A 25,473-nucleotide genomic window follows, 5' to 3' on the forward strand; every position below is an offset into this window, starting at 1 on the left:
GAGAGAGGTGTGTTGAAGTCTCCCATGATTATTGTATGGTGGTCTATTAGACTCTTGAACTTGAGAAGAGTTTGCTTGATGAACATAGCTGCACCATTATTCGGGGCATATATATTTATGATTGTTATGTCTTGTTGGTGTATGGTTCCCTTGAGCAGTATGAACTGTCCTTCTTTATCCCTTTTGATTAACTTTGGCTTGAAATCTATTTTATTAGATATGAGTATGGACACTCCGGCTTGTTTCCACAGTCCATATGAGTGGTATGATTTTTCCCAACCCTTCACCTTCAGTCTATGAATATCTTTTCCTATTAGATGCATCTCCTGTAGGCAGCATATTGTTGGGTCTTGTTTTGTGATCCATTCTACTAGCCTGTGTCTCTTAATTGGTGAGTTTAAGCCATTAACATTTAGGGTTATTATTGAGATATGGTTTGTTCTTCCAGCCATATTTGTTTATTAATGTTACTAAACCTGATTTGTTTTTCTCTTTGATTACTTTCCCCCTTTACTGTCCTACCTCCCACTGTTGGTTTTCAATATTATTTTCAATTTCCTCTTCCTGTAATGTTTTGCCAAGGATTTTTTGAAGAGATGGCTTTCTAGCTGCGAATTCTTTAAACTTTTGTTTATCGTGGAAGGTTTTAATTTCATCTTCCATCCTGAAGCTTAATTTCGCTGGATACACAATTCTTGGTTGGAACCCATTTTCTTTCAGTGTTTGAAATATGTTGTTCCAGGATCTCCTAGATTTCAGTCTGTGTTGAAAGATCAGCTGTTATCCTGATTGGTTTACTCCTAAATGTCATCTGCTTCCTTTCTCTTGTAGCTTTTAAAATTCTCTCCTTATTCTGTATATTGGGTATCTTCATTATAATGTGTTTATATGTGGATCTCTTATGATTTTGCACATTCAGCGTCCTGTAGGCTTCTAGGATTTGGGATTCTGTCTCATTCTTCAAGTCTGGGAAGTTTTCTCGTATTATTGCATTGAATAGATTGCTCATTCCTTTGGTTTGGAACTCTATACCTTCCTGTATCCCAATGACTCTTAAGTTTGGTCTCTTTATGTTATCCCATATTTCTTGGATGTTCTGCTCATGGTTTCTTAACAGTCTTGCTGAGCTGTCTATGTTCTTTTCAAGTTGAAATACTTTGTCTTCATTGTCTGATGTTCTATCTTCTAAGTGTTCTACTCTGCTGGTAGTATTCTCAATTGAGTTTTTAAGTTGGTTTATTGCTTCCTGCATTTCTAGGATTTCTGTTTGTTTGTTTTTTATAACCTCTATCTCCCTGTATAGTTGATCTTTTGCTTCTTGGATTTGTTTATGTAATTCATTGTCGAAGTGATCTTTCATTGTCTGATTTTGCTGTCTAATGTCTTCCTTGAGACTCCAGATCATCTGAAGCATGTATCTCCTAAATTCTTTATCTGAAATTCCATCTGCTGCAGCTATTACCTCTTCTAAAGTTGAGTTGACCTGCATTGCTTGTGGTCCTTTCTTTACTTGTCTTTTCATACTGCTCGCATTTCTTTCTGCTTGGTGAAACTGTTGTGTTATTGAATTTTCCCCCTATATATTTATATTGCTCTTGTATAGTTGAAAAGTCTCCCTAGCAGGGGCGGGCGGCTGCTGTGCTCCTCCTCCAATTGGGGTGATCTGTCTACCACACTGACGGGCCGCTGGGCCTGTTCCTCCGGTTGGTCCCAGGTCTGCCTACCTTGCATGCACGGGCAGCAGCTCTGCTCTCCAGGCATTTATTTTAAAGCACAAATATTTTTAAAGGGATTTATCAGAACCACAATTAGACATATGCACATCCTCACTGCTTCTGTGGCAATATGAAAACAGCTCTTGTTTACACCACCTAGTATAGGAAGAGTATTTTATAATATGAAGAAATATTTTAAGAGGTTGACTCTGCCTCTTTCATTGGCACTCTTATTTTTAAGACCTCTATTTTATTATATTTTTACACTCATGACCAATTAATTTTTTTAACATTTTTAAATGTGTGATTTAATTTATTGTAGCTATATTTCACACACACATGGGATATAATATGCTCCATTTCAGCTCCCAGTACTTCTTTCCTCCTCTTTTTCCCTGCCCCTTTCTTCTTTCCTTTCTTCTATACTATCAGTCCTCCTTCAATTTGTTTATCATTTTTAAATTGGTACTTTAATAGATAAACATACACGAGGAATTAAGTGGGACATATTCCCATATATGCATAATTTAGTCAATCTCATTCTTCAGTCTGCCTGTTCTCATCCTTCCTCCCTATCACTCAATCACCTTTTTTAACTCCATTGTTCTCTCTTCTATTTTCATGGGCACCCTCCACATTTTCCTTTATTTCATTCTGCCTTCTACTTGAGAAAAAGCATTCAACTCTTGACTTTCTGAGTCTGACTTGTTTCACTCAGTATGATGTATTCCAGTTCCATCTATTTACTGACAAATGTCATAATTTCATTTTTATTTATGACCAAGTAATATTTCATTTTGTATGTATGTACACGTGTGCGCACACACAAACACACACACACACATTATCTTTATTCATTCATCTTTTGAATAGTTCTTAGGTTGGCTCCATAATTTGGGTATTGTAAATTGCACTGCTATAAACATTAATGTGTCTGAATCATGAGAGTATGCAGGAATTAGTTTTTTTGGAGAAATACCAAAGAGTGAGACAACTGGGTCATATGGTGACTCCATTCCTAGTCTTTTGTGGAATATCATAATGCTTTCCAAAGTGGGTGTACTAATTTGCAGTCTCAACAACAATGTATGAATGTGCCTTTCCTCGCATATTCTTACCAGCATTTTCTATTATGTGTATTCTTGGTAATTGCTGTGCTAACTGAAGTAAGAAGAAATAACAATCTAGTTTTAATTTTCACTTTCCATTATGCTAGAAATTTTGGTAATATATTTTGGGGCATTAGTATTTCTCCTTTTGAGAAATATCTGTGCAGTTCTTTTTGCTCATTTATTGATTAGATTATTTGATTTTTTTAGTGTTAAGTTTTTTTGAGTTCTTTACATACTGGATTCTACCCTCCCTGTTGGAGGAGTAGCTGGCAAATATTTTCGCTCATTCCATAAATTCTCTATTCATGATTGTGATTTGCTCTTTTTGCTATGAATTGCTTTGGCTATTTGGGGGTCTTTTATTCTTCCAAATTAATTTCAGGACTTTTTTTTTCTAGTTCAGTAAAGAACGTCATTATTATTTTGATAGGGATTGCATTGAATCTGCATAACACTTTTGGGAAAATGGCCATTTTAACAATATTAATTCTGTCCATCCAAGAACATGGGAGCTCTTTCCATTTTCTAAGGTTTTCTTCAATTTCTTTCTTCAATGTTGAATAGTTTTTCTTAAAGTATTCTCTCACATTCTGTGTTAGACTTATTCCAAGGTACTTCTTTTAAGGTTATTGTGAATGGTATAGTTTTTCTAATTTCTTTTTCAGCGAAGTCACAAAGTCACTGTTGAAGTTTAGGAAAGCTATTGATTTTTGTATGCTTATCCTATATCTTGCTATTTTTAAAACTTTGTTTATCAGTTCTAGAATTCAACTAGAATGTTTTAGGTCATATCATCAGCAAACAGAGATTTGACTTCATTTTCTATTTATATTCTTTTAATTTTACTATCATTTCTGATTGATCTGGATAGATTTTCCAATACTATTTACTGAGTAGTAAGAGAGTGGATTTTTTTTTAAAGTATGCTTGTATTTTTTTTTCAGACTTTACTTCATGCTCCTTTTCCTTTTGCTGGTTTTGCTCTGTATGCTTTTGCTGTGATAAAGCACAGCCATGAATAGGACAATATGGTTAAGTGTCTTTTGTATTTGAAAAGACTTTTCTTTGTGTGCTAAAATATTGTCTATTTTAGAGAAGGTTCCATGTGCCCTGAGAAGAAAGTAAATTTACTTTTGATGAACAAAATATTCTACAGACATCTTTTAGCTATATTTGATTAACAGCACTTTTTTTTGTTGTTTTTGAAAGAGATATGTTGAAATTACCGAGTATTATTGTACTGTGTTGTATTTGATTCTTCACCTCTTCTGATTTATTTTGCCTTAAAGTCTACTTTGTCTGATATGAGAGTAGCTATCTCTGCTGCTTTCGTGCAAATGATATACATTTTTTTCCATCATTTCACCTGCAACCTGTGGATGTCTTTGCCTATAAGATGAGTTTCTTGTAAACACATGTGGTTGTGCCTTGATTTTTAGTCCATTCTGCCAAACAATGTGTTTTTATTGGAAGTTTATATTTATATTCAGATTATTTATATTCAGTGTTATTATAGAGATGATTTTTTATATCTTGCCATTTAAATTCATTTTTAATGCTTAACTCAAACTTGATTCTCCTTAAATTTATTATTTTTCTACTGAGATTCATCTATATTCTAACTCCAATATTTACTTTTTATTTCCTGTCTGTGAAATATTTTATTGAGTATGTTTTATAGTGCTGGTTTAGTGGTTATGAATTCCTTTAGTTTCTGCTTATCATGAAAAGTATTTATTTCATCTTCAATTGTTAAAAATAGTTTCTCTGGATATAGTAAACTTGATTGACACCTGTTATTCAGGATTTTTATATACTATTCCAAGTCCTTCTGGCTTTTAGGGCCTGGGGGCTAAGAAATCAGAGAAAATCTAATTGCCTTACTTTTAAATGTGACCTGTGGTTTTTATCCTGTGCATGCCCCTATTTTTTCCTTTCTTTCTTTTTTTTCTTGAGACTGTATTTTTCCCTCTTTTCTCTCCCTTTAGTCCCACTAGAGTGTAATAGAAATTTTACTACCTTTAATACATATTTCAGTCTATTAAAGAACATTACTAAAATTTTATACTTAGATTAGAGGAACTACAAAGCCTTTTTTACCATAAAGTTCATTAGCATATGCCTTTGCTCTGGAGTAATTGCAATTAATAAAGTTTAGTATCTTTTCCAAAAATGGTGTTGATCCTGGATATAGCAGAGGGTACACACTTTCATCTGAGCTAGTACAGCTAGCAGTTGTGAGTCACTGAGCACCTGCTCCCCACTCTTGAGTCTTCATTGTAGTGGACTTATTTAAGCACATGGTGATTGTCTGAAACCCAGGGGCCTGTGAATGGGTGGGTGGTCTGTGGCACAGAGGGCTCCAAGCTGTCTGGTTCAGCCTACTGGGGTTTTAGGTGTCACTCCCACAGGAGTATGTTGTTCATCTGAATTCTTGCAGAAACTGTTAGCACTCCACAGGAGTGATTTGCTCTCGGGTTGACTCCACCCATTTCCCTTGTTCAAGGCCAGGAGGAGGGGTTCCCATATCATTCAGTACCAGTTATCCCTCTACAGGCTCCCTCTAGATGGATTACTGAGACAACCTATTTCAGAAGTGTTCCCTCTGGTTTGATTTGTTGTTATGTGTAGGTGGGAAGAGGATCTATTGATTGAATTTCTTCCAGGGAGCCTGGCTAGCTGTGACTCTACAAAATGGCTACCCTGCCCAGCAGAGCTTTCACTGTCTATGGTGTTACTGTCCTGTTTTAACTTGGTCTGCTTTTCTTCCCAGATGCAGTTAAGGATGTAAGCTTTTGGGCTTTTCTTCTCCCTCTTCTTCTATTACCCTCTTCCACCTGATTCCATCCTTGTCCTGGCTTGGGGTCAAGGGATTCTATCCTTAATTTTTTGCTCTGCTTACCAAATTCCAAGTCCCTCCAGGTCTCAAGCTGTTCAATATTGAGTTTTAATGTGTTTTATTTTGTCACCCACTTCTCAGGTCAGCTGTTGTTTTACTGCTGGGCGTCCAGAGTTGCTGCCTAGATCCATTTCATCATCTTCTGCATATTGTTTGTTATTTATGTTGGCTATTAAGAATTGTTCTGAAAGGCCAATTGTGAAAGGAACAAAAGGCTATTGAAAAAAAATTTTGATAGATTTATAACTTGATCTTGAAATTGAAACATAAAATTATATTAAAATTAATTTTAGAACCAACAACCTCTTTTTTATCCTATAGAGAATATATCATTCCAAATCTGAAAAATTCTGTTTCCTACATAATAAAATAGTTGTTTTATAGCATGGTTTTGGGTTTTTTAACTTTGGCTATATAAATACTACATTATCTGAACTTGTGCAGAAAATAAAAGCATTGGCTTGTTCACAGTTACTAGTAGAAGCAGCAGGTGAAATAAAGTTGTCCTAAAGACTCCTTATGAACTCTGTAGTTTTTTTTAAAAATAGAATTTTAAAAATCTCTTCATATCAGTTTCTCAATCTATAAACCAATTTACAAAATTGTTTACCTGATGGATTAAATGAAATCCCATGCATACCAACATATAGTAGGCTTTCTAAAAACATGGGATCACTTCTCTCATTGTAGAAAATAAAACTCACAGGAAAACAAAAACAAAACCTGGCATTATTACAAAATGTTTCTTCCAGATAATTTATAGAAAAGAAGCCTTTTCCCCATGTTTAAGAGAAAACATATATGTATATTCTATTTTGTAAATTCAATTAAACCACTAGTTTTTCAAAAAGTTTAACATACTATTATTTATCAATGAAGTACTCAGAACTTACTAGGTCATAGATAGAATGAATCAAATGTAGCAAGAATGATATGTTCTTGGAGAATAAAGCCAATTATCATCTATATTAAATATCAAAAATATCTCATTGTTATTTAAATAGTGCTTTTATAATAATTATGGGAAAATTGCTGTTCAATAATAGAAATAGACTCTCATACCAACTATATTCAAGTTATACAAGCCATTTATGTCTCTGAGGCAGAGAAAATATTTGTTCAACCAATAAATAAGGTTCAGCAAAAGTGAACTCTAAACTTCCCATTTTATGGCAGGAAGTAATTCACGTGGGTAAAGAATTAAAGATGATAAGAATAAAATGATAAGACCACGTATACTGTTCAATTGTCCATCTCATTTGTATTATTTTCAATGTGAAGAAAATTTAACAGAGGCTCAAGATAGTGGAGAAGCATCCTGATCAGGAAGCAGGTAGCCCCCAAAGGGTAAGAGTTATGTTCTAGATCTATCTCAGTATTACCCATTATGTCATAGGTCTTCAGCATCACAGCTTCTTCAGTTTCTTGGGGTATTCATTTGCTCTATAATGAACTTAATGTATGTATTTAGGGTTCTGTGAAAAACATGGAATGGGTACTCCAACATGAAGGTTAGTAAAGATAAAATTCTGTCTCATTTGTAACATTCATTCTGTAGAACTGTTTAAGATTAAATTCAAGAATTCAATATATTTTGTATTCCGATGAGGGTTTCCTTCCATTTTCTGTGCAATTCCCCTTCTCCCTCCTTTTCCCTTCTACCTCTCTTCCCTATTTAGTGGTAATCTTCTTCTCATGCACTTCCTCCCTATCCCATTTTGAATCACCCTCTTTATATCAGAGAGGACATTCAGCATTTGGTTTTTAGGGACTGGCTAATTTCACTTAGCATAATCTGCTCTAATGCCATCCATTTCCCTGCAAATTCTATGATTGTGTCATTTTTTAATGCCATGATCTTGTTAGTTTTTTAGTGCTGAGTATTATTCCATTGTATATAAATGCCACATTTTTTAATCCATTCATCTATTGAAGGGCATCTAGGTTGGTTCAACAGTCTAGATATTGTGAATTGTGCTGCTATAAACATTGATGTGGCTGTGTCCCTGTAGTATGCCATTTTTAGGTCCTTTGTGTATAGTCCAAGAAGAGGAAAAGCTGGGTCAAATGGTGGTTCCATTTCCAGCTTTCTGAGGAATCTCCATACTGCTTTCCAAATTTCTGCAACCTGTACAATCAGAAAAATGAGAAATGATACCCCAGTTGATTCAAATGTATGAAATGTCAAGATCATTATACTGTCATATATAACAAATAAAAAATAATAATAATAAAAAAGAATCCAATGTATAGATTGTAATGGGTGAGAACTCAGATTATAAATATTGCTACTGAATTTTATCATGTTCAATAAATAATAAGTATTCTCCTAATCCCAGTGCTCAGATCTCTTTCATTCTGAATTATTTAGACACTGTACAATCTAAAGTATGCAATTGATTGTGTCTCTTGTACCATTAACTGTGTACATGCTCTAATCATGGAGATTACACCTGCTAGGATGGAGTATGCCACAGCTAGGTATTCTTAACAGATTGTCAAATAATGTGCCTTCTTTGTGTGGGTTTTAGGTAGTTGTTTCCTTATCCCTATTGTTTATAAGGAGGAAGAGGGAACGTGAGCAACAAGGTCAGATGTACAACTCTGGTTACTTCCACAGGTTTTAGTGCTCTTTTTGGGGGGAAATGACCTTGTATTTCAAAATTAGTGACCAGTGAAAGTGAAATAAAGGTCTAATAAACAGCCTGATATTACAGTGGGAAACTTCTAAGATACTTTGCTGAAGAATAGTTTTCAATATAAGTACACTTGCTTTCTAAATGAATAATAAATATAACAATATTGACTATTGTGTTTAATTTAAATTTATTTACAAATCAGCATCTGTCTAAACATTGTTTAGATGACCATCACTGTTTGTGATATCCATCCCACTGTACGTGTACTTCTGTGTGCTTATGTGTGAGGAGAAGTGAATGTTTTAGTAGGAAGAAGTGGGAAGCAGAGAGAATGGAAAATTTTGTTTTATTTCCTCCTAAATTTCCATTATTTGAAGATATTGAAAAGTATTGCACCACACTTTCATAAATGGCAGTTACATATGTTACAAAAACCATCAAAAACATAATGTAAGCTCTTACCATAGAATATAAACTGAAATAGATAATGGAATTTTAAGAAAAATATCATAAGATATTGTCCTGTCACAGACAGTCTTGCAATCTCGATGAGAAAGGGAGAAATGATTATAGGAGCATATAATAGCACCTGAAACAGTAGGTATTTGTTCAGAATCTGAGATGTTCCAACTTCAATGCCAGTAAATTCGTTCTCTATATTATGGAGACTCTACATGAACATAAGTCAGAAAGAAGAAATTGCAAGAATGAAAACAGGGAGTGAAACTTTTAGCAGAAACAATGCAAGTTAGGTAATGGCAGAATCAAATTATCCATTTAATTTTACTTTTATTGAAAGCAGTAATTATTCAAACTTAAAATACTTTCCTTTATTTTTATCAGTTATAGCATTTATTAATATGACAGTAAAAGCTGAATTTTCCCCTTTATCCTAGATGCTGAGGCACTGCTGACCATGAGGCAAGGTGCTGCACATCCCAAGGGGCAGCACCCTTACTGCCAGTGTGGAATTGAGACCACTGTGAATCTTAGCCATGCTTCCTCTTTTGATCTGGATGGGAGATTAAAAACCAAATAAGAGCTTTGGGTTGGTAAAGTTTTTTGTTTGTTTGTTTGTTTGTTTTAGAAATTACAAAAAATGTCCTAACTCTAAAATTAGAGTAGTAAATTGGACTTCATCAAAATTAAAAAATATCTGTTCTTTCCCAGGCACCATTAAGAAAATGAAAAGCCCAGATACAGACTAGGAGAAAGTTTTTGCAATCCATGACAGCTGGCCAAGAATTCACTTCCAGAATTCATAGACTTGCAATTAACTAATAATAAGACCTATCATACAGTTAAAAAAGGAGAAGATCAAAATTTTGCTAGGATATTTCAGAAAAATAAGGTGTAAAAATGACCAATATGCACATGGAAAAATGTTCACTGTCACTGACCGTCAGATTAAATTAACTAGTATTGATCTACCAGTACATATTCACTAGAAGAGGTGACGTTTAAAAGGCTGACTGTCAGTTTTGATGAAGATGGGGAACAAATGCAACTCCTAAAATGTTACTCTTGGTGATATAAAGTAATTCATTTTGATGAATGATTTGGACGTTTCTTCAGCTAAGCCTATCTTTACTATATAAACAAATAATTCCACTTCTAGGTAGTTTCCCCAAAGAAAGGACATGCCATGCAATGAATATTCTTTATATTTTCCAAAAGAGAGTTGTACATGAATCTTTAGAGTAGCTTACTCATGATAGTCAAAAATTTGAAACAATTTAAATTTCCAACAATAACCAAATGGATAAAAGCATTAGACTAAATTGATTAAAAATATTAATGAGAAGTTCAACAGGACTTAACTATTAATTCACAGAACTATGTAGGTATGTACAAAAAAACATTAAAAAAAGACAAAAACTTTTTTTTCCCTTTGGTCTTTGTTATTCATTAACAAACCAAAAATAAAAAGTATCAACAGTACAGGCCTTGTGTCAAGAAGTGAAATTAAACAAAACATTTGAGCTATCTTTACATATTATTTAGCCATTCTGATGATAAAGGAATATATATGTATGCACAAGTTATGAAATACAGATGGTGACACTTGGATGATTTCTTCTGAATAGCTATATGCATGTGCTATATTTTCATTCAAAAATACAAATATTACTGTCAAAATGTCTGCTACTAATTTTAAAGTTTCCCATTTCTTTATTTTATAACATTAACTAACAACTAAAAACAAAACAACACAGTCATGACCAGTCAAGGAGGAGACTATGTGGAAGGAAAGAAAAATCTTTATACTTTACCATTGTCAACACTACTTTTTAAAACAGGGTTCCCCATGATTTCATTTTGCACTGAGCCTGAAGATCATGTGTCCAGCCCTGTTGAAGAGCTAACAACCTTTGATTCCTTCACTAGATTCTCTCCTGAATGCGGAGACTTTTTTGTGTGGCTTCGCTCCACTTTCAGCATCTAGTGAAATGCACACATCCTAGGACATGAAATATCTTGCTTCTTCAGCAACTCGTGAAGGAGTGGGATAGGATAACTCTAAATTTTAAGAGAGTTATTTATTCTTAAAGTAAACTGTAAACAACAGAAGACAGAGGAAGACAGAGGAGGAGAGGGAGCAGAAGATGTATTCCATGACCCACACATTTTCTAGGAACTGAGCTGATGTGCAGTTTTTCCTTTTAACCTGTCTGAAGACTTTCATAGGCTTCATGGATTGCTCCACCAAGAGACTGGCTATATCATTTCACAGCTCATCCTGAAAGACTGACTGGCCTAAAAAATATATCAGTATCAGCTTTTATCAATCCTCATTCGTCTCTTTCAAAAATCCTCCTTTCCTCATGGTCATTCACTGGGACTGTATCTCTCAAATAATAATTAGTTTATGATTTCAGCTCTTTCTTAGTAACCCAGCCAATATAGGAGTGGTCACAAATCAGATCCTCAAGAAGGAATTCTAGATTTGGGTTGCAAATCTGTCTGAAAACAATCAAGAGTTCTTTTTTATAGTAAGTGAAATGGTAATGCACATCGCATGTAGTAGATTTGCAATTATTCCACTTTTAATCTGTGGTTAATTGGAATTCAGTGAAAGTGTAAGGCAAAGGGGTGGGAGATTAACAACTAACTCATTTTTTACAATGATGCAATGATAATATATGCATCATAAAGGGATAACTGTACTTACAGTGTTACAATTTTGGAGATCTAAATTAATTAACCACCCAAGGCATGTTTAAAAAATTCAAAAGCATGTAGGACAGCTACAAAGAAACTCATTCTTTCTATCTGTTTGAAATCAGAGTGAGCTTTTAAATGTGGTCTGACTGCAAAATTGGTAAATGGTCTTCAGTGTCAAAGTTGGAGCTGTGGTTAGAAATAAGTTGTATGCAGATATTTGGGTAAATGATACTGAAAGTCTGAAACCTTCATATTTTCATGGATTTTCTTGGATAGCAGAAATTATCACTTTAATTTTGTCAAGAAAGAATGACTTCCCTTTACTTTGAGAGTGAACTCACCTAAAATGGGTATCTTGTTCTCTATTGTTGCATGGTAGCCAATTACCAGTCAAGACTCAGCAGGCTTGAGTATGGAAGACAAATTTCCCCTAAAATCCTACATGGAAAGAGTTTTCGGACTTGGTTAATATGTACAGCAAAGTATGTGGCATTGCACAAAGAAACTGAGCAGGAGAGTATTATATTAGTAAAGTTGGAAAATAATAGGTAAGGTAAAAAAATGAAGCAAAAAACATTGGCATGGGGTGCTCATACCATTGCTGTCATTTGATGCTTCAAGAAAAACACTTGGAACTAATTGAGATCATTTGCTGAGATGGTTCCTTTAAGATGTGGATACAAAGTTGATTGCTGTAAGTAAAATAATGAAGCCAGAATTTTCCTTTGATATAATACTGCAAAGAGAAATAAAAAGATGAAGTGGGTGAGCATATTAGAATTTTACACTGTGTGTATGTGTGTGTGCGTTTGTGTGTGTGTGTTTCCAGTTCCAAGGTATGTGGTCAACTAACTGGGCCTTGCTTAATATGCACACTAATTAGAATTTAAGAGGAACCATAGAAAACTTGAAGAGCTCAGCTGCTACAACAGAAAGTGTTGGTTACTTGTGTAATTTCCAGATATAACTCAGTCTTCTGCAATAATAGAAAATGTGGTTAATTGCTCAAAGGGGAGTTTTGATCCTCTTTCGTAAGAACAAATCCAGCAACACCATCACAAATTTTCCCTTTTTCCAAAGGGACTTATGACCATTTGTCAACTATGTACTGAATACAGGAAAATACTTCTGAATACCCAATTATTAACTATGGTGTTGGAGCTAAATTTTATATCAGAAAGTATGAACTCCATTGTCATTCTTTTGATAAGTTGGGAAACAATAGAGGCCAGTTGATTAGTGATTTTTCTAAGTTTGTCCTGAATATTTCTCACAATGAATTCATTGGACCTCTTAATCCACCCTATGGTTGTCTCTATGCTCAAATGTGTAACCAGGACAAATATTCTTTGCAGTAGATTTACTCTAACCCATGGTCTGTAGAGTAGGAGCTATTGTGCGTAAGAGAAAATAGAATTCTGTGTAGCCTAGCTACCACCAAGATAGTAAACAGAAGCATAGCTGAAGAAATTACAAAGTTGTATACACCATGGAAATTTAGAAATATGCATGATGGAGGACCTCCCCATATCCTCATTCAATTCATCTATGTAGCTTTTGCAAAAGCCAGATGAGAGTGGAATACAATAAATGCAATCAGGTGTAGCACAAGTGTATATATTGTGATAATAGCACAAAGTCCTTCACATAATATGGAATTTTTAAAAAATTTGTTTTACAAATATTTTCTCCTTGATACCAATCAGTAGAGAGAATTAAACAGCAGTTTAAACTTTAACGGCAACAAAAATATTTCCCCTTCACTATCTTGTTCCAGATCAATATAACTCTTGTTATTGTGAAATATAAAGGGACATTTATTGTACATTTTTATATTTGATGGAATAGCACATAGCTCCATATTTATGTTGAATGTTAGCTGATTGGAATTGATGAAGACTAAGTGATTGGTAGGTGCATAATTTATATAAAATTAGAATATATGTAAATAATATTTGTTATAGTGCATGCATGTATGCAGCAAAATTTTTTTAAATTTCATGAGAATGAGAAATTTCAGAAGGTTATCTTTTGTGGGAGGAGATGTTGAGAAAAATTTTATGAAAATGAAAACTAAATACAGTGTTTTAAATTTTTCTACCTACATATGTAAAGAGAAGGCACATGATTGTCTACATTTTTTCTATATATTGCAAATGTTTCACTTAAGAGTACAATAAGAATAATTCTTATTAGAAGTGTCCAAAGAAGCTCTTTTTCTTGAACAATTGGAATATAAAATAACCCCAAAGGGAGAGGACATTTTATAAGCTCAGCAGAATTGTAATAGCAAAGAGCAATGTGGAAGACATCAGAAACACTCCAGACACTGATGTGCCAGCCATTATTTTAAGAACTGGCCATATATTAATTAACTTAATATTAAAATTAATTCTAACATCTTAATCAGAGATGTGATAATGGGTGAATGAGGTTGTTACTGTTCCTGAATCAGAGCTTGGAAGTGTCAGAGCTCCAGAGACTCTACCTAATTACGACAGACAAAATCTAGACTGGTAGGCTCACATAAAAGTATCATGTTAGGTTCATCTTTTCCCTTTTGAAATCATATTTATATCCATGTTATATCAATATATACACACACATATATAATACATGTATATGTTTTATATATGAAACATATACATGTATTATATATATACATACACACACACACACATATATATTTCCAAAATCATCTATCCTGATACTTATATTGTAGAGGGTTAACAATTATGGATTCATCCTGTTAATTTGGAGTATGAACTTGTCACATACTCTCTTGGCCTATGTCCTTGATTAAGTGGACGTTTTGGTCCTTTTTTTTTTTTTTTTTTTGCATAGGTAGAGGTTAGGGAGAGATTGTCACAAAAAATTAACAGTTTGAAACATTCTGAAGAACTAATTAAACATTTTTTTTAAAACTTTCCTTATTTCTCTTTTGGTTTTGTATTTGGTGTCCTGTCAGTGCTAGGGAAAAACCTCAGGACCTTTCACATGCTAAGGATGTGGTCCTCCACTCTGTTATAACGCTGGACCTGGTATCCTTAGATTTCTGCCATTTTACTTTGTGTTGCTATTCCTCGCACAGTTTACAAACACTGTTGAAGTAGAAGAGATATATAGATAAATATTTATCCTGTTTAGGTTTAACAAAATTCTACCCAGTTCAAAAAAGAATACTGACAGCACTAAGCCATGCCCCATCTCTAATACATTTTTCATTTGCAAAGATTCTATACTAGTATCCTAATATTCAGCAACCATGGATAACTTTGGCCTGTTTTTGAAGATTATGTAAATTAAATAGATAATATTAGATAATATTTACTTTTTTCATGTGGCTTTTATTTATTTGATAATATTTTTGAAGGTATCTCCTTTTTGTTACATGCTATATAATTGATTCATTTTCATTTTATGATGATATCACAAATCATATATACATCTATTACTGACACATATGTGTTGCATCATAAGATGCAACTTTGTCATAAGATAAATCATAAGATGCTCATTATCTGTTTTGGACTCTTATGAGTAATTCTGCTATGGATGTTCTCATAAATATTTTTGGTTTTATCAACTTATATTTTTTAGGCAGAAGGATAAACTTAGCCTTATTTTTCCTTCATCCTGTCTGTAATTGAACATTCTTTAGCTTATGTAAAATCAAAACAGCTTTTAGAAAAAAAGTTAGTTTTTTTTCTCACTTCTCAAGTGGGACCTTTCTGAATACTTTTCCCAGTGTTCTTTGAATTATGGTGATTTGGGACTAATTGGAACACATATTATTTCTGGTCCTGTGTGATCTCAATATGTTTTTCTTTTATTACTTTCCCTGGTGTCTAATAGTGTTTGCCAATGCATATGCTAATGATTAGTTCTATTAGTTGAATAATCAAAGGAGAGTTTCCTCATTCTCCAAAGTTCTAATGCTGTAATCTATCTGTAAACTATAGCAGTCTTTGCTTCTTGGAATTCCAGCTCTAAATGTTCAACTCAATGAGACCTCTGAGCTGCACCTGGGTATCCTTACCCTGCACTGCAGCAGCCTGACATCCCCTCTTCAGGCTTGGGAGATGGTGGGTCTCACTTTGTTTCTCCCCTCCCTGGGAACACTGTCCTGAACTGGCTAATGAGGGTAATAAAATAATCTTGTGTCTTTTGATTAGCTAAAAAAGTAGGGCAAATCTATCTTAATCTCTTGCAGATCAGCAGTCCATGATGTTCTATTTTTATATAATTGATCATTGTGGGTAGATGACATTTATAACCAAAAAACTTGCTGACATTCCTAATTAGATTTTATTGATTATCTATAATACCCTTGAAATTGTCCTTTTTTCTTTAAAAATAATAAAATGTTGGTATATTTCTTTCACTTTTAAACATTTTATTTACATTTCTACAACACTAAGATTTTAAGAATATTGTAGAATATAACAAGTAGAAATATATTGAAGTGTATGCTTCATCTTTGTTTACTGAATCTTACATTTACTGTAGATTATACTAAAACATTAATCCTTTATCAGGTTAAATGAATACTTTTATTCCACATTTGATATTAACTCCTGCTAATATTAATGGATATAGAAATAGTATTTAATATACCATTAGTATAATGAATTATATTGATATGTTTTGTAATTTTTATGTATATAAATTTTCATGAGTTTTTTGCAATTATGTTTTTTTCAGTATTTAAAACTGGCTTTTTTCTTGTTCTTATTCCTTTTGTCTTAATGCTATTCTTTTTATGTAAACAGGGTAGTTTCAAGATTTCTCTTTGTCATTAATGTGATATTTTCTCTTAAATTCTTAAATCTAAAGGAAATCTTTAATCACTTATGTAAAATTCCCAGACATCTCTTTTGAATATAACTTTTATTCAGTTTAATATTTTTCCTTCTAATAATTTAATCAAGTATACTTCCGACATTCTCATCCTCTTTTTTAATCTATCTTTAAACTTTCTATAGATATAAATAAACATAAAATGAATGTGTGTGTTGTATAATAATCTTAGTTTTATGTGCAACTGCAAATTTAAGGCAATTTTATTTTGTGATATCTTTTACATAGAAGTCTCTTAGGATTAATCTCTGACCTGGTATTCTTTAGAGGATGTAATTCCTATAATTCTATTTCTGCTTTTTGTTCATGATGAATTTTTTTTTTTGACATTTCTTCCCTATGACTGCCTTTGTTGTTGCTATCTGTGCACTGACTTTCAGGAGCTTTTTTAATGTGCATGTGAGATGCCTGGGCCTGACTGTGAATGGTGCTTCTCAGGAAGATTTGTTTTAATCTCTTTCACATTAATCTCTATCCCCATGTAATCTCACTTTTTCCCAGGTCATTATGACACCTAGTAAGTAGTGTAAGTTTAGACTATTTCTAAGGTAATTTCAAAATTCTAATTTCTTATGTGACATTTATTCTTTCCTGTTCATAATTTTTAAACAGAGAAATTCTCTATGCTCACCTTCCTAGAGATGTAGAAAAAGACAAGCTCCCTTTTCAAGTAGGAGAAAGTCCTTTGAGAACCAAACTTTCTGTTTATGATTTGTATTTTTTCCTCTTATTCCTGGGTTTTTAGCTCTACATAACTAACAATTACTGTGGTCTGGGATGCCTTCTAATATTTCTGGATTCATGGCACTTAACAAGGAAGAAATGGGAACCTCCTGAGATATGGAGACCTGGGATGACACACAAAGGAACAAGGTGCACTGCAAGTACAACCCTTGATAGGAGTAAATCTCACAGCAGGAGAGAGGGGAGGTCAACCGAAGAGTACTACTGTACCCTACCTCCAATGATACTGGAATACCTAGCTACAGGGAGATTACACAGTCATCAAAGGGAAAGGCACTGTATTAAATGAAATAATATCTGAAGACTTCCTGAATCTTGGGGAAGTTTTGGATATCTAGGGACAGGAGGTCAAATAGGTATGACCAGAAAAGATTTCCCAACATATTATAAACAAACTGCCAAAATACAAAGAAAGAATACTAAAAACTGCACACAAAAAATTCCAGTCACATTTAAGTGACCCTCATTAAACTAACAGAGATTTTATAACAGAATCCTAGCATCAGGAGGGTAAGTGATGACATTTTCTAAGTTCTGCAAGAAAATAACTGGTAACCAGTATTACTGTATCCAGCACAGACATTCTTCAGAAATAAATACTTCCAAAGAGAAGTAAAAGCTGAAGAAACTTAGTATTTTCAGACCAGCCATATAAAAGATATTTAAGGCAGTCATATATCCAGAAACAAAAGTAATAACCACCACCATAAAAACGTGTGAAAACATGGTAAAGTAGGCACACACAGGAGAAATGGAAAAGATTAAACTTTATCAACATAATAAACTATTAAACAACAAAGATGAACAAGAATAGAATGAATCATATTTAAAAGAAACAATAGAAATTTAACAAAATAACAGGAGTAAATCCTTGCATATTAATAATAACCTTGACTGTAAATGTACTAAATTTCCTAATTAAAAGATGCAGACTTAAACGAATAGATAACAAAAACAGACTCAAAAAATGCTGCCTACAAGAAACTTCACAAGTGAAGACACACATAGACTAAAAGTGAAGGACTGGAAAAGGATATTCCACCTAAATGTAAACCAAAAGTGAGCAAAAGTAACTATACTTAAAAAAGGATACTTAATTATAATGATGTAAAAAGATACAAAGAAAACAACTAGACAGAGATTAAAAGGATCAAATTAAAAGAGGCAGTAACTATAAAACATATATGCACCCAATATACTGAGTGCAGTTATTTTACTCAATTACACAAAGCAATGATTATTAGGCCATAATAATTAGACTTTAATACAAGAAGCTTTGAGGACTAGGAAACTGAATACATCAGCAGTTCAAAAAGATTATATACCATAATCAAACAGGAAATTACATACCAGGAAAGCAATGATGGCTCAATGTACATAGATCTATAAATGTAATGCAAAACATCAACAGACTGAGGAGGAAAAAACCTATATGAATATCTATATAGATACAGAAAAAAACTTCAATAACATTCAACATGACTTCATAGTATAAACTCAGCAAATTTGGTATTAGTAATATACCTCAAAAACTGGCAAACACACAGATGATATCATACAAACTGGAGAAAAAAAATAAAATTAGTTTCTATAAGATCTGGGGCAATATAAGAATATCCACATTCTCCACTCCTTCTTAGTACAGTACTGGAAGTCTTAGCCAGAGTAACTAGTCAAGGGAAAGAAACAAGACCATCCAAAATAAAAAGGAAGAAATCAAATTATCCCTATTTATTGGTAACATGACATTATATGTGTACAACCCTAAAAACTCCATCAAAAAAACTTTTGGAACTGATAAAAAGATTCAGTAAGGTTCAGAATCCATACTTGACATACAAAAAGAGTAACATACTTATATACCAATAATGAACAATTTAAAAAAGAAATTGAAAAGTAATTCCATTCATGGTTGCAAAAAAAAATATCTAGGAATAAATTCATCCAAAGAAGTGAATGATATTCACAATGAAAATTGTAAAATACTGATAAAAAGAATTATTGTGAACATGGACACACACAAATGGAAAGATGTCCTATGCTCAATGATTAGAAGAATACTGTTAAAATGTCTACATTATAATGCACTAATACAAGCATTGAAAAAATGTCCACAATGTCCAAAAATCTCTATGCTATCAAAAATATCTATACTTCCAAATCAAGATTGATCACATATTCAATGTGATCTCTAAAAAATGACAATTACATTCTTCACAGAACTATAAGAAGCAATCACAAAATTCACTTGAAACTACAAAATCAACCCTGAGCAAAAGAACAAAACCAGAGGCATCGAAATTTTGACTTCAAAATATACTACAAACATATTGTAATTGAAAGATTATAAAGGGACACATAGAACAGTGAAACAACTTTTTTTAGAAACATGGTAATTAATCCATATATTTACAATGAGCTATTTTTTTTGACAAAGGCACCAGGAACACACATTGGAGAAGGGACAATTTCTTTCAGAAATGGTGTTAAGAAATATGTATACACATATACAAAAGAACAAAATTAGAATCTTACCTCTCACAAAATAAAAAATAAAATAAAAATGAATCAAGTATCTAAAAATAAGACCTGAAAGTACAAAAAAATTATAAGGAAATATAGAGGAAATATGTAAAGACATTGGTATAAGCAAAGAATATTTATTTTGGAAAAAAAACTATGAAGTTCAGACAAGAAAAGCTAAACTAGAAAGGTGGGATTATATCAAACTAGGAAGTTTTGCTAAGCAAAGGAAACAATCAACAGAGTGAGGAGACAACCTACAGAATGGAATAAAATATTGGTAAGCTATTTAACTAACAAGGGGTTAATGCCCAGAATATACAAGCAACTCAACAACAATAAAAAAAATCTGATTAAAGGATGGTAAAATTATCTTAATAGACATGTCTAAAGTGAAGATTTGCAAATAGCCAATGACTATGTAAAAATCTGCCCAGAATCACTAATCATAGTGAAATGCAAACCAAAACCATAATAAAATATCATCTTACTCCAATAAAATTATTATTATATTTGTTGCATATATATAGCAATATATTATATGTATTACTAGATATAACAATATGTATATAAATCTCTATATATAGTTATATTCATATATATATACATATATTTAGCTATTTATTTATTTATATACTATTGATGGAAATGTAAATGAGTACAATTATTATGGAAAACATTGTGAGTTCTTGAAAAAATAACTGAATATATACCAACCATATCATTTGTCAATACAATTACTGGGTATATATCCAATGAAAATGAAATCATTTATTGCAGCACTATTCACAATATCCATAGTGTAGAATCAACTAAGATGTCCATTGATGGACGAATGGATTACAATAAATGAAGCATATGTACAAAATAGATATAAGAAGATGAAATTCTCCTAATTACAACAACATGTTTGGAACTGAAGGACTTTATGTTAAGTGAAATGAGTCAGGCACAGAAAGGCAAACACCACATGTTCTTGTTCATTTGTATAAGATTAGAAAAAAATTTATCACATAGAAGTAAGAATAGAATAGAGGTCAATTAGGGATTAAGACGGGAAGAAAAGCAAGAACAGGGAAAGGGTGGATAATGAATGCCAAAATACAGTTAATAAGAGGAAAGGAAAGTATCTCTAAAGTTGTATAGGACAGAATGGTAAATGTTTACAACAATTAATTACACATTCAAAATGACTAAAGGAGAAGAGTTGAAATTCATAAAAATGATATATTTGAGAAAAAGGAGAATTCCAATTACTCTGATTTTATTATTATATATACATGTATCATATTGTAATACTTTATCTTATAAATAAGTACAAGTATTCTATGTAATTTAAAGTTAGTATCATGAGAAGATTGAAAAATAAAACAAACATTATGTGATCTTCAAGAAAAGAAAATGATTTGCAATATGACCCTGTAATTTTATTCTTATTGGTATATACCCAAGAACATTGAATGCATAATGCTCAAAAAACATTTTACATTAATGTTCAAATCTGCGTTATTCATAATGGTCAAAAATGGAAAGAAAAATATCCATCAAGTGATGGACAAACATACAAATGTGGTAGATCCATCCAATGGAATAATCTTTTCTCATAGAAAAACGAAGTACTCACACTTGCCAATACATGGATGAATTTTGAAAATATCAGTTTACATGAAATAGGCCAAACTAAAAGGCCACGTATTTTATGAGTTCACTTAAATTAAATATCCAGCTTGCAAATCCATACAGACAAAATATAACTTAGTGGTTCCCTAATAATAATTAGTTAATGAGAAGTGGCAAATGCATGGTTTCTTTTGTGGGATGAAAAAAACATTTTACAAAGTATACAGTGGTGATACTTATACACCTTGGTGAATATACCAAATGTGTTAGTTGGCTTTTTATCACTGAAAAGAAAAATATTCAAGAAAATCAACTTGGAGGAGAAAAAAAATCATTTTGGCCCTGAGGTTTCTACCCATAGTGGACTGGTTCCCTTTATCCTGGACCTATGGTGAGCAGTCCATCATGGTGGGGAGGGAAGAGTAGAGCAATGTGGCTTCACTCATGCAGGATGAGAAGAAAAACAAGGCAAGGAAGATGCCAGGGACAAGATACACCCTTCCAGGTCACACTTCCAGTGATCTACTTTCTCCGAGGGCCATCTCCTACTGTCTCCACTACCCCCATAGTCCATTCCATTATGAACCTATAAACAGATTAATCCATTTATGACATCAGAGTCCCCATGATCCAACTATTTTCCAGAAGCTCCACCTCAAAGCATTGCTGAAGTATGAACCGAGTTTTCAACATATGAGATTTTTAAGGGACATTCCAGATGTAAACTATAACACCAATAAAAACCAATGAACTAGCCACCTGATAATTTAAAAATAAGCCAAAAATGTTTAATCTATAATTCTGTGGTTGTGATTAAAAATTATGCTATGTAACTATTTAATGCAGTGAATTGAGTTATAGGAAAACATTTGTAAAATACCATAATTAAAAGGCAAAGGGATTATTAAAAATTACTGATTGAGGCATTTAATCCATAATTTTTTACTTAAAAATATGATTGAGATTCACCATTTAGAGCCATGACTTTTACAAAGCAGCAAAATACCAAGCAGTAGAGGTTATATATTACTTGATTTAACTAAGAATGATCCTATTAAACCACATCACCCTTGTAATATAAAGATCCTGAATCACAGAGAGTAGCTTATTTCTATACAACTCACATTATTGCTATTCCAAGAGAATTGTAAGTCTGTTTTAAGTAAATGAGAAAATTCTGATATAAGGAAATGAGGGACACAAATTTCAGTTTTCCCCAAAACTTTCATTATATATATTTTTAGCTCTGTATTATATCAGAGTTAAGTTATGAAATAAGACCCCGGTAGAACTCCATGACTTCCATCTGTAATCAAAATTAACTGTTATAGAGAGTGGCATAAATTTTGCTTGAGGAATGTAAAAGATTTTATTAACTGTGATTTGGTATGGGAATAATGTGAAGTCTTGCTCATAAATACAACATGGTTAAATGAATTCTCTTAACAAAATAGTAAATCAACTATTAATTACATAAATGCAGCGGGTGACACCATCTCATTATTAAAGGAGAAATTCAGTGTATGTAAAAATTTGTTTTCATAATTTATAAGTACAGATGTTGCTGATTTTTACAAATTTATCTTATTTAAAACAATAAAGCAATTTTTTCATCCCTCAACTTTTAGATATCAAAGCAAATATCTCACTCAGTTTTGAGACTAGAGGGCTCCCATACTATGCACCAGAAATCCTTTCCTTTGTTCAATACTGATCCCTTTACTTTAGTGACATTGAATCCATGAAGCAGGTCTTCAGATTCAGGTGGTTAGTGTGACATAACGTAATAAAATCAATTATTTCACTTTTTTTTTAAAGATAGAGAATCCTAAATTACATTTTCTCAGTAAAACAGTGTAGGTTCAACTATCCCAATGACAAACATGTTAGTTTATATTTGGAGATTTAATTATTTCTGTTTCTATTTAACCACCCTAAATTTTGATATAAAATGAGTTCCTTACATTTAGTCTTCAGTTATATTTCACTGGGTTTCACATTGATAGTTATCTGGTACCTGCTAATTGGAGCAATTGTGTGCTCAACAGTATGGACAAACCAAATAAGAGTATATTATTTTATTCTTAGAAGGAAGCAGAGGAAACTTTAATTAATAAACATATGATGCCACAGGGTTTTTATTGACCTTCTGTCATGTAATCCTGTGAAATCATGACATGGTTACATTTTGTTTTGTTTTATAAAAATGAAACAGACCCAGGGATATTAGATAATTAGTTCAGTTTACATAGACAAACAACTGAGACTTAATTTGCTTCTGAACATAAAATGAATTATTTTCCCCTTCTAATAATATTTCCTGGAGACACAATAAATACAAACAATGAAAATTGTTCTAAGGTATAAATTTCCATTTATTTCTTCTATTTTCCAAAATAAAATATGGTGCATGTATCACTCAATAATTTGCTATTCAAAAAATAACCGCAAAACTGTGTCAAGAGTTTTGCAGTTATTTGTGTTAAGAGCTAACATTTTATTGTTGTTCTTGTTGTCTTTTGTTTTTAAATGTTCACTATGTGCCATTCACTTCTCTAATTGTTTTTGACCTCTTAATTCATGTAATCAGTCATAAAGTCTGTGAGTTACAGATTCATATATTTTAAACAAATGAAGACTTTCAGGACATGGATAGGGCTGGAATATGAATACAAACTTGGCAAGTCTGACTTAGGTTTGGAGCTAGTGTTCTTATACACAACACTGTCATGTCTCACATACAGTTTTTATGTACACTATTTTAATTATAAAATATTCCATAAAGAGCTTTAAATTTTAAATTAGTTGTCATGTGATAAAAATTTAACTGAATGATGTCTAGCAAAATTGGTGATAAACACAAGTCAATAACAGATTTCCCAGTAAATTTAAGAGGGAGGAATAGACAAACTCTATTAGATAGGGGAGAGGGGTAGGAAGGGAAGGGAGGGGATATGGGTTTAGAATGATGGTGGAATGGTATGGACATTATTATCCAAAGTACATGTATGAAGACACGAATTGGTGTGAATCTACATTGTATACAACCAGAGATATGAAAAATTGTGCTCTATAATACATTCTTCTGTCATACATAAACAAAAAATAATAAAAACACTAATAGAAAATTGCATGATTTTGTAAAAGTTTGGTGATTAAGTTTGCTTGAAAAAAATTAAAAAGCAAAAATAAGTTCCTAATAAATAGTAAACCATGAATTAACCTCTAAAAATAAATTTAAAAATTAGCCCAATGGAAGAATGTAAGATGAATTTGAAGTTCCTGAGTTATGAATGCAAGAAACAAAAATAATGTAATTGCATAGACAGAATAAATCAATAAGTACTGCCAAAATTGAGCACATGAGTAAATATTACAAAGAAGATAAAAGTTGTGTAAATTGTCATTGTGTACAAAATTGTATATCTCTGTTCAATACTCAGCTGTGTTAACATACTTAGCCTTCATTTAAAATATTTGGAAATATCAAAGGTGAAGCATGCTAATATTTGCATTATACTGATATCATCATTATTTGTCAATCACATACAAACTGACTCATGGTACAGAAATATGTTTTCTAAAATATTAGGCAAAGAAAAAGACCTTCAATAAATAGAATATTTTTATGAAAAAAAAGTACTAAAGCAGGAAACAGAAGACAATTTCAAAATATTTCAGGAGATATCAGTAGGCATTAAAAGTATAAAATAACTGACTGTGGCATTTAAAGGTGCAAACCAGAGGAAAATAATGTCCTGGAAATTGTAAACACAATTTCCAGAAGAAAGAAAACATAAATAACATAAACAAACAAAATTAAAAATGGATACATATGAAATTAATGTATTTTTTCAAATAATCCAGACAACCAAGTTAATATGAAAAAAAAAGACTGAAAAAGATTGAGAAAATTTCAAGGTGGGAAGAAAAGCTTGAGAAAATACAGTATTTGATCACAAAAGAGAATATGAAGGATTCATGGAAGATAATAACTTAAAAAATAAGATGTGAACACTTTCTCAATAGAAAAAATATTTGTCTTCATATTAAAAGTACTTACCCTGAACTAAAGAAAAAAGTCCCCAAATTATAAAGTGGCACATGATGGCTCTATGATGGAAATCCTGGGCTCTGAGGAAAAACAAATCACTAAGTTTTAAGAGGCCAAAAGAACATCAATTTTCCTGCAAATG

This window comes from Ictidomys tridecemlineatus, chromosome 2, assembly GCF_052094955.1.
Source record: "Ictidomys tridecemlineatus isolate mIctTri1 chromosome 2, mIctTri1.hap1, whole genome shotgun sequence".
Taxonomy (NCBI): domain Eukaryota; kingdom Metazoa; phylum Chordata; class Mammalia; order Rodentia; family Sciuridae; genus Ictidomys; species Ictidomys tridecemlineatus.